At 40.1% G+C, this 12,955-nt stretch overlaps 1 pseudogene; it reads left to right on the top strand.

Moving 5' to 3' along the window:
- The window catches only part of LOC118552149 (peptidyl-prolyl cis-trans isomerase FKBP3 pseudogene), a 136,359-nt pseudogene extending 127,599 nt beyond the window's left edge, over positions 1-8,760 (top strand).
- Positions 8,761-12,955: the final 4,195 nt, after the last annotated feature.

The following is a 12,955-nucleotide window of genomic DNA, read 5'->3' as shown; positions in this document are numbered from 1 at the left end:
ATGCCTTTTTCTTGTTTTGTGCACTGGCCAGAACACTGAAAGATGCTGAATAGCAGTGATTATCAGGGGCATCCTTGTCTTGTTCCTGATCTCCAAGGAAAAGTTTTCAACTTTTTATCATTTAGTATGTTTGCAGTAGGTTTTTTAGAGACTAAAAAAGTTCTCTTCTGAGAACTTCCAGGGAAGATGGCAGAGTAGGAGGACCCTAAGCTCACCATAGATATGCCTAGATAACACCCACATCAGTGTAAATAACCCAGAAAACAACCCAAAGACTGGCAGAACAGACTCTCCACAGCTAAATGTAGAGTAGAGGCCATATCAAAGAGGATAGGAAGGGCAGAGACATGGTCAGGAACCAAGCTGACCTATGGGACTGTCCACAGGAAGGAGGAGTGCTGTGGGCACAGAGGAGAGAGGAGCAGACCCCACCCCAGGCACCCCAGGCATGGGGAACAAGCACCAGAAGACAAATCCCCATAACATTTGGCTTTGAAAACTAGAGAGGCGTACCTTCATGAGTTCTTACAATCAATGGGACTTGACAAGTAGAACTTTTAAAAATCAGTGGGCTTGGCTCTTGGAGAGCCAAAGGGTGACAGGAAACAGAGTCCCCCACCCTTAAAGAGACAGCACAACAAACAGCCCCACAGAGATACAGCATCGAAGCAGCAGTTTGAAAAATGCCTGCGGTATACAGGATGGAGAATTGTTTACTAATCTCAGGGTGTGGTGGAGGGGAAGGGATCTTTGGGAAACTTCTCTAGGAACAAAAGAGCTTGTAGGCACTATTTCACTAACCCATCCCCCAGCCTAGATACACAGTCACCTGTGGGAACCAGCAGAGTGTGAACACTCTCCACCTAGCTTGTTAATAGTGCACCCACCCCTGCACTCTTCTGCAGACTCACCCCCTCCAAACCAGCCATGGCAGAAGAACTCCAAAGTAGCTACAAGTCGCCTCCCACAGCAAACCAGCCCAGACCTTGCTAACACCACACACCTCACCCCTGTGTTCTCCTGCAGACCCTCCCCCTCCAACACCACCTCCGCAGGAGTCCATCCAAACTGGTGCCACAAGCCACAGTGTGAAAGCAGCCCTAACAGTGGTTAGCACCACCCCAAAGTGACTCCTGCCCTGGAGAGAGAGGAGAAGAAAGCCACACACACCAGTCCAACTGAGGCCCCAGCAGTGGGCTGGGGGCAGACATCTGGTCTGCCTGCAGGCCCCACCCACCAATGAAAGCTTTTCAGGGGACAACACAGGGAGAGCACCCTGCAGTTTACTGCTACTGCAGCTCTGGCAAACACCTGGTCTGACCAAACTCAGGCCCAAGGTGGCCCCAGACTGGCCCACTAACACCACCATGACCAACCCCTGCCCATAACAGGCAAAGAAAGCCATTGCAGATGACTGGACTGCAGGCAAATGCAGCTCAGCCACAATAGTAAGGCACATGCAACACACATGGGATATACCCCTGAAGCACCAGGTTCTGGTGAACAGGGCACATTGCACTGCAGGGCACTACAGGACCTCTTACTCATAAGCAGGAGATGTAGCTGACTTCCTTAACACAGAGAAACAGACACAGAGAAATAGACAAAATGAGGAGACAGAGGAATGTGTCCCAAATGAAAGAACAGGAAAAAAAAAAAATCACAGCAAGAGAGCTAAACGAAACAGAGATAAGTAAGCCTGATAGAGAATTTAAAGTAATTGTCATAATTGTCACTGGACTTGAGAAAAGAATGGAGGACCTCAGTGAGACCTTCAACAAAGACATATAAAACACAAAAAAGAAACAACCAGAGATGAAGAACTCAATAACTGAAATTAAAAACACACTAAAGGGAATAAATAATAACATGAAAGAGCAGAAGAATGGATCCGTGGCCTGGAGGACAGAGTATCAGAAAGAAATCAAGCTGAACAGGAGAGAGAAAAAAGAATAATAGAAAATGAAAATGGACTACAGGAACTCAGTGATATCATCAAATGTAGTAATACTGATATTATAGGGATCTCAGAAGAAGAGAGAAGGTGGGGGGCAGAAAATGTATTTGAGGAAAAAATAGCTGAAAATTTCCCAAATCTGGAGAAGGAATTAGAAATCCAGACCCAGGAGGCAGAGAGGTCCCCAAAAAAACAACCCAAGGAGGTCCACGCCGAGACACACAGTAATTAAAATGGCAAAAAGTAGTGATAGAGAATTTAAAGGCAGCAAGAAAAAAGAAAACAGTTATGTACAAGGGAAACCCCAAAAGCTATCAGCTGATTTTTCAGCAGAAACTTTGCAGGCCAGAAGAGAATGGCATGATATATTCAAAGCGTTGAAAGAAAAATCTGTAGCCAAGAATACCTATCCAGCAATGGGATCATTCAGAATAGAAGGAGAGATAAAGAATTTCCTAGACACAAAAAAGTTAAAGGAGTTAATGACCACTAGACCAGCCCTACAAGAAATGTTAAAGGGGACTCTTTGAGTAGAAAGGAAAGTCCATAAGCAGAAGTAAGAAAAGTAGGAGACACAAAGGCAGTAAAATTAAGTATATGCATAAAAATCAGTGAAGGGATTCACAAAATAACATGATGTAAAGTATGACACAATATACCTAAAACATAGGGGAGAGAGGAGTAAAAATTTAGTGCTTCTGGAATGGGTTCAAACTTAAGCAAACATCACCTTAATATAGAACGCTATATGCAGAAAATGTTATAAACCTAATGGTCACTATATATAAATCAATAACTGGTAATAGATAAGTAAAAAATAAAGAAAAAGGAATGCAAGCCTGTCACTAAAGAAAGCCAGCAAGCTGTAAGAGAAGAGAGCAAGAGAAGAAAGGAACAGAGAAAAACTACAAAAACAACCACAAAACAAGTAACAAAATGGTAGTAAGTACATACTCATCAATAGTTACTTTGAGTGTAAATGGACTAAATGCATCAGTCAAAAGACAAAAGGTGACAGAATGGATAAAAAAGCAAGACTTATCTATATGCTGCACACAAGTATTCATTTCACACTTAAAGGCACATGCAGATTGAAGTGAAGGGATGAAAAATCATTTATCATGCAAATGGAAGTGAAAAGAAAGCCAGGTTAGCAATACTAATATCAGACAAAATAGCCTTCAAAGCAAAGACTGTAACAAGAGACAAAGAGGGATACTACATAATCATAAGGGGAACAATTCAACAAGAAGATGTAACAATTGTAAATATTTATGCACCCAGTACGGGAGCATCCAAATACATAAAACGACTAATAACAAACATAAAGGAAGTAATCAATAGTAATACAAAAATGGTAGGAGACTTTTACACCTCACTTACATCAACGGATAGGTCATCCAAACAGAAAATGAACAAGGAAACGGTGTCTTTGAATGACACATTGGACCAGATGGATCTAACAGATATATTCAGAACATTCCACCCTAAAACAGCAGAATACACATTCATTTCAAGTGCATATGGAATATTCTCCAGAATTGATCACGTTAGGCCACAAAACAAGTCTCAACAAATTCAAAAAGACTGAAGACAAATCATGCATCTTTTCCAACCACTACGCTACGAAACTAGAAATTACCAGAAAAAAAAATCTTTAAAGAACATACATACATGGAGGTTAAATAACATGCTATTAAACGGTGATTGGGTCAACCAAGAAGTCAAAGAGGAAGTTAAAAAATACACAGAGATAAATGAAAATGAAAATACAACAGTCCAAAATCTTTGGGATGCAGAAAAGGCTGTTCTAAGAGGGAAGTTCAGAGCAATACAAGCCTACCTCATGAAGCAAGAAAATTCTCAAATTAACAACCTAGCCTTACACCTAAAGGAGCTAGAAAAAGAACAACAAACAAAACCCAAAACTGGTAGAAAGAAAGAAATAATAAAGATTGGAGCAGAAATAAATGTAATAGAAACTAAAAAACAATAGAACAGATCAAGGAAACTAGGAGCTGCTTCTTTGAAAAGATAAACAAAAGTCATAAACCTCTAGCCAGATTCATCAAAAGAGAGAGAGAGGACTCAAATAAACAAAATCAGAAATGAAAGAAGAGAAATAACAACAGACACCACAGAAATACAAACAACTGTAAGAGAATATTATGAAAAATTATATGCCAACAAATTGAACAACCTAGAAGAAATGGATAAATTCCTAGAAACCTATGTCCTGCTAAAACTGAATCAAGAAGAAATAGAAAATTGAACAGACTGATTACCAGCAATGAAATTGAATCAGTAATCAAAAAACTCCCAACAATTAAAGAAGAGTTAATACGTATTCTTCTCACACTATTCCAAAAAATAGAAGAAGAAGGAAAACCCAAATTCATTCTATGAGGCCAGCATTAGCCTTCTACCAAAACCAGATAAAAACACTACAAAAAAAGAGAACTATAGTCCAATATCTCTGATGGACACAGATGCCAAAAATCTGAACAAAACATTAGCAAACCAAATCCAACAATACATTAAAAGAATCATTCACCATGATCAAGTGGGATTTATTCCTGGGATGCAAAGGTTGCAAATCAGTCAACATGATACATCACATCAGTAAGAGAAAAGATAAGAAACATAAGATCATTTCAATAGATGCAGAAAAATCATTTGATAAAGTACAACATACATTCATGATAAAAACTCTCAACAAAGTAGGTTTAGATGAAACACAACTTAACATAATAAAGGCCACATATGAAAAACCCACAGTTAACATCAACCTCAGTGGTGAAAAACTGAGAGCTTTTCCCCTAAGGTCAGGAACAAGACAAGGATGTCCACTCTCACCACTTTTACTCAACACAATATGGAAGTCCTAGCCACAGCAATCAGACAACAAAAATAAAAGGCATCCAAATTGGTAAGAAAGAAGTGAAACTTTCACTATTTGCAGAGGACATGATACCACATATAGAAAACCTGGGGTGCCTGGATGGCTCAGTCAGCTGAGCATCCAACTCCTGGTTTCAGCTCAGGTTATGATTTCAGGGTTGTGAGATCAGGCCCCACTTCAGGCTCCACACTGGGCATGGAGACTGCTTGGAATTCTTTCTCTCCCTCTCCCTTTGCCCCTCTCCCCCATAAAAAAAAAAAACCTGCAAGACTCCACCAAAAAACTACTAGAACTGATAAATGAATTCAATAAGTTTACAGAATATACAATCAATATACAGAAATTCATTGCATTTCTATACAGAAATGATACACTAATAATAAAGTAGCAGAAAGAGAAATTAAGAAAACAATCCCGGGCGCCTGGATGGCTCAGTCATTAAGTGTCTGCCTTCAGCTCAGGTCATGATCCCAGGGTCCTGGGATCGAGCCCCACATCAGGCTCTCTGCTCGATGGGAAGCCTGCTCCTCCCTCTCCCACTCCCCCTGTTTGTGTTCCCTCTCTCGCTATGTTTCTGTCAAATAAATAAATAAAATCTTAAAAAAAAAAAAAGAAAACAATCCCATTTACAATTGTACCAAAAATAATAAAATACTTGGGACTAAACCTAACCAAGGACGTGAAAGACCTAGACTCTGAAAACTATAAAACACTGATGAAATAAATTGAAGAGGACACAAAGAAATGGAAAGACATTCTATGCTCATGGATCAGAAGAACAAATACTGTTAAAATGTCTATACTACCCAAAGCAATCTATACATTTAATGCAATCCCTATCAAAATACCAACATCATTTTTCACAGAGCTAGAACAAACAATCCTAAAATTAGTATGGAACCACAAAAGACTCCAAATAGCCAAAGCAACCTTGAAAAAGAAAAACAAAACTAGAGGCATCACAATTCTGTACTTCAAGTTATATTACAAAGCTCTAGTGATCAAAACATTATGGCACTGGCACAAAAATAGACATATAGATCAAAAGAACAGAACAGAAAACCCAGAAATAAGCCCATAATTACATGGTCAAATAATCTTCAGCAAAGGAGGAAAAAATATACAATGGGAAAAAGACAGTCCCTTCAACAAATAGTGCTGGGAAAACTGGAGAGCTACATGCAAAAGAATGACACTGGGCCACTTTCTTACACAAAAATAAATTCAAAATGGATTAAAGACCTAAATGTGAGACCTGAAAGCATAAAAATCCTAGAAGAGAGCAAAGGCAGTAATTTCTCTGACATTGGCCATAGTAATATTTTTCTAGGTATGTCTCCTGAGGCAAGGAAAACAAAAGCAAAAATAAACTATTGGGACTACATCAAAATAAAAAGCTTCTACACAGCGGAGGAAACAATCAACAAAACTAAAAGGCAACCTACGGAATGGGAGAAGATATTTGCAAATGACATATCTGAATAAGGGGTTAGTATCCAAAACATATAAAGAACTTTATACAACTCAACACCCAAAAAAACCAAATAATCCAATTAAAAAATGGGCAGAAGACATGAGCAGACATTTCTCCAAAGAAGACATCTAGATGGCCAAGAGACACATAAAAAGATGCTCAACATCACTTATTATCAGGGAAATGCACATCAAAACCACAATGAGTTATCACCTAACACCTGTCAGAATGGTTAGTATCAAGAACACAAGAAATGGGCGCCTGGGTGGCTCAGTTGGTTAAGCAACTGCCTTTGGCTCAGGTCATGATCCTGGAGTCCCGGGATCAAGTCCCGCATCGGGCTCCCTGCTCGGCAGGGAGTCTGCTTCTGCCTCTGACCCTCCCCCCTCTCGTGTTCTCTCTCTTTCTCTCTCTCTCTCTCAGATAAATAAATAAAATCTTAAAAAAAAAAAACACACAAGAAATAAGTGCTGCTGAAAAGGTGGAGAAAAAGGAATCCTCATGCACTGTTGGGAATGCAAACTGGTGCAGCCACTGTGAAGACAGTATGCGGTTCCTCAAAAATGAAAAATAGAATTACCATAGGATCCAGTAATTCCACTACTATTTGCCCAAAAAGTACAAAAACACTAATTTGAAAAGATATATGCACCCCTGTTTATTGCAGCATTATTTACAATAGCCAAATTATGGAAGTAAGCCAAGTGTCCATCAATAGATGAAAGGATAAGAAGACATGGGGTGTGTGTATATGTGTGTGTGTATGTGTGTTTATGTGTGTGTGTGCAGAGAGAGAGAGGAATAAATATTACTGAGCCATAAAAAAGAATGAAATCTTGCCATTTGTAACAATATGGATGAATCTAGAGTATAATGCTAAGAGAAATAAGTCAGAGAAAGACAAATGCATAATTTCACTCATATGTGGAATTTAAGCAACAAAACAAAGAAAAAAAGAGACAAATAAAAATCACTCTGAAGGGGCGCCTGGGTGGCTCAGTCAGTTAAGCATCTGCCTTCAGCTCAGGTCATGATCCTGGAGTCCTGAGATCCAGCCCTGCATTGGGCTCCCTGCTCAGCAAGGAGCCTGCTTCTCCCTCTCCCTCTGCTGCTCGCCCCTGCCTGTGCTCTCTCACTCTCTCTCAAATAAATAAATAAATAAATAAATAAAATCTTTTGTAAAAAATCACTCTGGGGGCGCCTGGGTGGCTCAGTTGTTAAGTGTCTGCCTTCAGCTCAGGTCATGATCCCAGCGTCCTGGGATCGAGCCCCATGTCAGGCTTCCTGCTCAGCAGGAAGCCTGCTTCTCCCTCTCCCACTCCCCCTGCTTTTGTTCCCTCTCTCGCTGTCTCTCTCTGTCAAATAAATAAATAAAATCTTAAAAATAAAAGAAAAGAAAAAATCACTCTGAAATACAGAGAACAACCTAGTGGTAATCGGAAGGGAGGTGGGGAGGGAATGGGTGAAATATGTGAAGGGGATTAAGAATACACCCATCATGGGGCGCCTGCATGGCTCAGTTGGTTAAGTGACGGCCTTTGGCTCGGGTCATGATCCTGGAGTCCCGAAATCGAGTCCCACATCAGGCTCCCAGCTCAGCAGGGAGTCTACTTCTCCCTCTGACCCTCCCCCCTCTCATGTTCTCTCTCTCTCGTTCTCTCTCTCAAATAAATAAATAAAATCTTTAAAAAAAAAAAAAGAATACGCTCATCATGATGAGCACTGAGTAATATACAGAACTGTTGAATCATGAGTGGGGGAAGACGGCAGCAGCCATTCCACAGTGGACCTAGACCATAGAGCAGCAAGCAGCGACCCAAGAAGGACATTATCAAATTTTTACAGGACTACAGTTCAGATTTGTTTCTTGCAGAACATAAGTTATTAGGAAACATTGAAAATGTGGTCAAAACAGCTAACAAGGACCATTTGGTTACAGCCTATAATCGTCTTTTTGAAAGTAAGCATTTCAAGGGTACTGAAAATTTAAGTAAAGTGTCTGAGCACATGAAAAATGTGAAGCTTAATGAAGATAAACCCAAAGAAACCCAAGTCTGAAGAGACTCTGGATGAGGGTCCACCAAAATATATAAATTGTGTTCTTAAAAAAGGAGATAAAACCAACTTTCCCAAAACAGGAGATGTTGTTCACTGCTGGTATACAGGAACAGCACAGGATGGGACTGGTTTCAATACTATATTCAAACAAATTCAAAGAAGAAAAATGCCACACCCTTAAGTTTTAAGGTTGGAATAGGCAAAGTTATCAGAGGATGGGATGAAGCACTCTTGACTATGAGGAAAGGAGAAAAGGCTCAACCGGAGATTGAACCAGAATGGGTTTATGGTAAGAAAGGACAGCCTGATGCCAAAATTCCACCAAATGCAAAACTCAGTTTCAAAGTGGAATTAGTGGATATTGATTAAAAGAGCAATGCTTCAGATACAAAGACATCAGCAACAATAAAACATGGCTTTGAAGAAACTTATGTAACTAATTAAAGCTGGTTACCACTGTTAGGGAAGAGTCAACTTGAAAATTCAAGAAGCCAAATATTGCTTACTCAATTCCCAACTTTTAAGATATGTAATCCATTAAAATTCCCTAAAATTTGAAATATTTTACTACAGCTGTGTAAAATATTGGTTAAGGAGAACTGACATTCCTTTTACCTCATGTTGTAAACTAAAAGGCTCAATAAAAATATATCCAGTGTCCAAAAAAAAAAGCAATTTTTGAGTCACTATGTTGTATACCTGAAACTAATATAACACTGCATGTTAATTATATTGGTTTTAAAATTTAAAAGAAAGAATATTCTCTTCTCCTACTTTGCTAAGAGTTTTTACATGAAAGGATGTTTAATATTGTCAATGAACTTTCTACATCTATTGAAATAATCACATGATTCCCCCCCTTATTCTGTTAATGTGATGAATTAAACTGTTTGATTTTTAAATTGAAACCCAACTTTGCATTCCTGGGTGAAGCCGCATTTGGTCATGATGTGTCATGCCCTATGAACATTCTTATACATGTCTTTTGATGCACTGTGCACACATTTCTTTTAGCTACACATATAGGAGTGGAAATGCTGGGTCATAAAGTATGGAAGTTGGTTTTAAGGAAAGAGCAAGGCTTTAGGTGTACTGAGTCAAGGCTTCAGGAGGACCTCTAGGGGTAAATGTCCAGCAGGCAATTAAAAATGTGGGACTGGAGTTTGGGTAGAACCAGAGGTGTGGATTTGCAAGTCATCAACATAAAGCTTACATCTGAAACCACTGGGACAGAATGCTCTGTGTGGAGGAGGATCACTGAAGAGAGAAGAGGACTCCAGATCAATACTTGAGAAACACCTGTAGCTAGGAGGCAGGATGACAAAGAGCCAGGAGAGAGAGGCATGACTTCATATGAGTGGGACAAAAACAAAGAGTATCAAGTTTTCAACATTATGGAGAAAACAAGGGTAGGGAGTCCATAGTTTTGGTGACCAAGAGGCCTTCGTACTATTTTCTCCCTTGCTATAGCTACTGCTATGCTCTTCTGTTTACTTTTCAACTTTATAAAGTTCTTTGGCTACTTCTGAAATCATGCCAATTTGCAGGACTGTTATCACCCTGGCAGCTGCTAAGAACATTCTCTACCACCCCACAGAAATACTTGGGACACAGTACTTAATGAGCACTTACTAATTATAGGCCTATCAGTCAAAATTATGCCATCCAAAATAGCAGGCTTTCAAAAGTCAGCTGAAGGTGCATGTGTCACAGGACAAAGCAGTGACACAAATGAACAAAGAGAAAAAAAGAGGTTGCCTTTAAAAAACTATTAACTTCATAGAATTGGGCAGCTGAGATTTCATGACTTGATATACTGAACTTTCCTTCATGCTACCTCTTGTAATTTCCTGTCATACTATTTAAGGCACCTTTCCAAAGGCTACTGGAGAAAAATCATGAGAAAAGAGAAGGGGAAGAAGAGGACAGGTCAGCTGAGTTCTGAGGATAGAAACACTGGAGAAAGTTTGGGAAGGTTTCAGTAGCTTGCCCTACACTCTCTGTGAGCAGAAAGTAAAGCAACATATACACTATATGTTATTAGGTACACAGCAGCATCCCTCAATATGCGGTGAATGCTATTCCACAAAATAAATAGCTATCATGCTTTTACTCTATTCCAAACAAAACAAAGATAACTAACCTTGCAGTAAATATCTTATCAGCAACATAAAAGGTTAAAAGGCAATGGAAAGTGAGAGCAGGGGCCCCTGGATGGCTCAGAAGATTAAGCGTCTGACTCTTGGTTTCTGCTCAGGTCCTGATCTCAGGGTTGTGAGATCAAGCACTGTGTCAGGCTCCTCGCTCAGTGCACAGTCTTCTTAAGACTCTCTCCCTCTCCCTCTGCCCCTCCCCGCTCCCCCCAATCTCTCTCTCTCTCTTTTCCCCTCTCTAAAATCAATAAATAAATCTTAAAAAAAAAAAAAAAAAGTGAGAGGGTAAGTGTTAAAAAAACAAAATGGATAACTTCCAAAACAGAAGAAGAAAGCAAAAATCAAATAAACAGGAACAACAAGAAAGCAAAAATTAAACTCAAATATATTCATAATCTAAATTTTTAATCACTATCTTTAATAGATAATTAAGTCTGTTCATATTGGGTGAGTGAAAACAAAAACTAGAGATGGGCACACCTAAAACACAATGACATACATAAGCTAAAATAAAAGGAATGGGAAAAAATATACTAGACAAATAACAAAAAATCTATCTAGCAAAATTAGTAACAGGCAAAACAAAATTTAAAGGGGAAAGACTTAGTAGTAATAAAGCAGGACCTCATTTGATGACAAAAAAAGCAATCTACAAGAAGCTATAACAATTTTGAACTTCCATGCCTTAATAACATAGTTTAAAAACATATAAAGCAACACTTTTATAAAATCCACCATTCTAGAAGATTTTAGTTTATTTCTCTTAAAAAGTTATCAATAAGAGGAGCAAGATGGCAGAGGAGTAGGAGACCTAAATTTCATCTGGTCCCAGGAATTCAGCTGGATAGGGATCAAACCATTCTGAAAACCTACGAACTCAACAGGAGATCAAAGAAAATAGCAGCAACTCTCTGAAGAGAAAAGCGACCACTTTCTGGAAGGTAGGGCGTGTGGAGAAGTGAATCCGAGGTGATATTCGGGAGGATAGACGGCAGGGGAGGGGGCCTCCCTCGGCCACTTCTGACAAGTGATAGAGCCGCGGAGCACAAAATCGGAACTTGTAGAAGTCTGCTCCACTGAGGGACGTCACTCCAGTGGCTAAGCTGGGGGTGGAACCCTCACGGGGACAGTGTGGTCTCAGGACCCTCGGGGTCACAGAAAGACCGGGGGTGCCTGAGTGCAACAGAGCTCCCAGGTATCAGAGCAGGGAAGCCGGCTGCAGAGACGGAGCCGAGGAGCGGGCTCTCAGCTCAGGGTTACCATAAACCGCGATCCGCGGCACAGTCAGGCCACTGCTCCTCCAGCAGGGACCCAACAAGCAGCAGATCCCGGGAGACTCCCCTTCCTCCCCAGGGAGGAGCGGCGCAGGAGCGCACCACAGGGATCTGCTGGGTTTGGAGACTCCAATCGGGGTCGGGTGCCAGAGATAGAAACACTCGGTCACAGGCCGGGTGAGCACGGAGTGAGGCCGGAGACCGGGGAGACGGGAGTGGTTGACTGCTTTTCTCTGGGGGCGCACTGAGGAGCAGGCCCCGAGTTCTCAGCTCCTCCGGGGGCGGAGATTGGGAGGCCGCCATTTTCACTCTCGTCCTCCAAAAAGCTTGCAGAGAAAGCTTGCAGGGAACAAAAGCTACGAGAGCAAACCCGAGCAGATTACTTAGCCCGGACTGGGCAAGGGCAGGGCAATTCCGCCTCCCGCAAAGACATTTGGGAACCATGGCAACAGGCCCCTCCCCCAGAAGATCCACAAGAACAGCCAGCCAAGACCAAGTTTACCCATCAATGAGAACAGCAGAACTCCAGCGCTAGGGGAATACTGCACATAGAATTCATGGCTTTTTCCCCATGATTCTTCAGCCTTTCAAAGTTAATTTTTTTAATTTTCTTTTTTTCTTTTTTTTTGTTTATTTGAATTTTTCTTTTTCCCTTTTTCAACCAACATTTTATCGATCCCTTTTTTTAAAAAAATCTTTTTTATTTTTCATTTTTAGAGTCATATTCTATCCCTTCAGAGTAGTTAACCTTATTTTTGGTATTTATATAAGTTGTTCTCTCTTTAAAATTTTGGGATACAGTTTCTTCTAACAGACCAAAATATACCCTAAATCTCTAGTGTATGGTTTTGTTCTAGTCTCCTGCCTGATCACATTCTCTCCCTTTTTTTTTTTTAAATCCTCTTCTTTCTTTTTTCAACCAACTTATCTTATCAATTCCTTTTATAAAATGTTTTCTAATTTTCATCTTTACAGTCATATTCCATCCCTTCATCGTATTTACCCTTATTTTTGTACATATATAAGTTTTTCTTTCTTTAAAATTTTAGGAGGCACTTTCTTCTAACAAACCAAAATACGCCCAAAATCTAGTGTGTGGCACTGATCTATGCACCAGCCTGATCATATTTGATCATA

The sequence above is a fragment of the Halichoerus grypus genome, chromosome X (genome assembly GCF_964656455.1).
Source record: "Halichoerus grypus chromosome X, mHalGry1.hap1.1, whole genome shotgun sequence".
In the NCBI taxonomy this organism is placed as follows: domain Eukaryota; kingdom Metazoa; phylum Chordata; class Mammalia; order Carnivora; family Phocidae; genus Halichoerus; species Halichoerus grypus.
The sequence above is the reverse complement of the archived record's forward strand: the minus strand, read 5'-3'. Positions and strand labels throughout refer to the sequence as shown.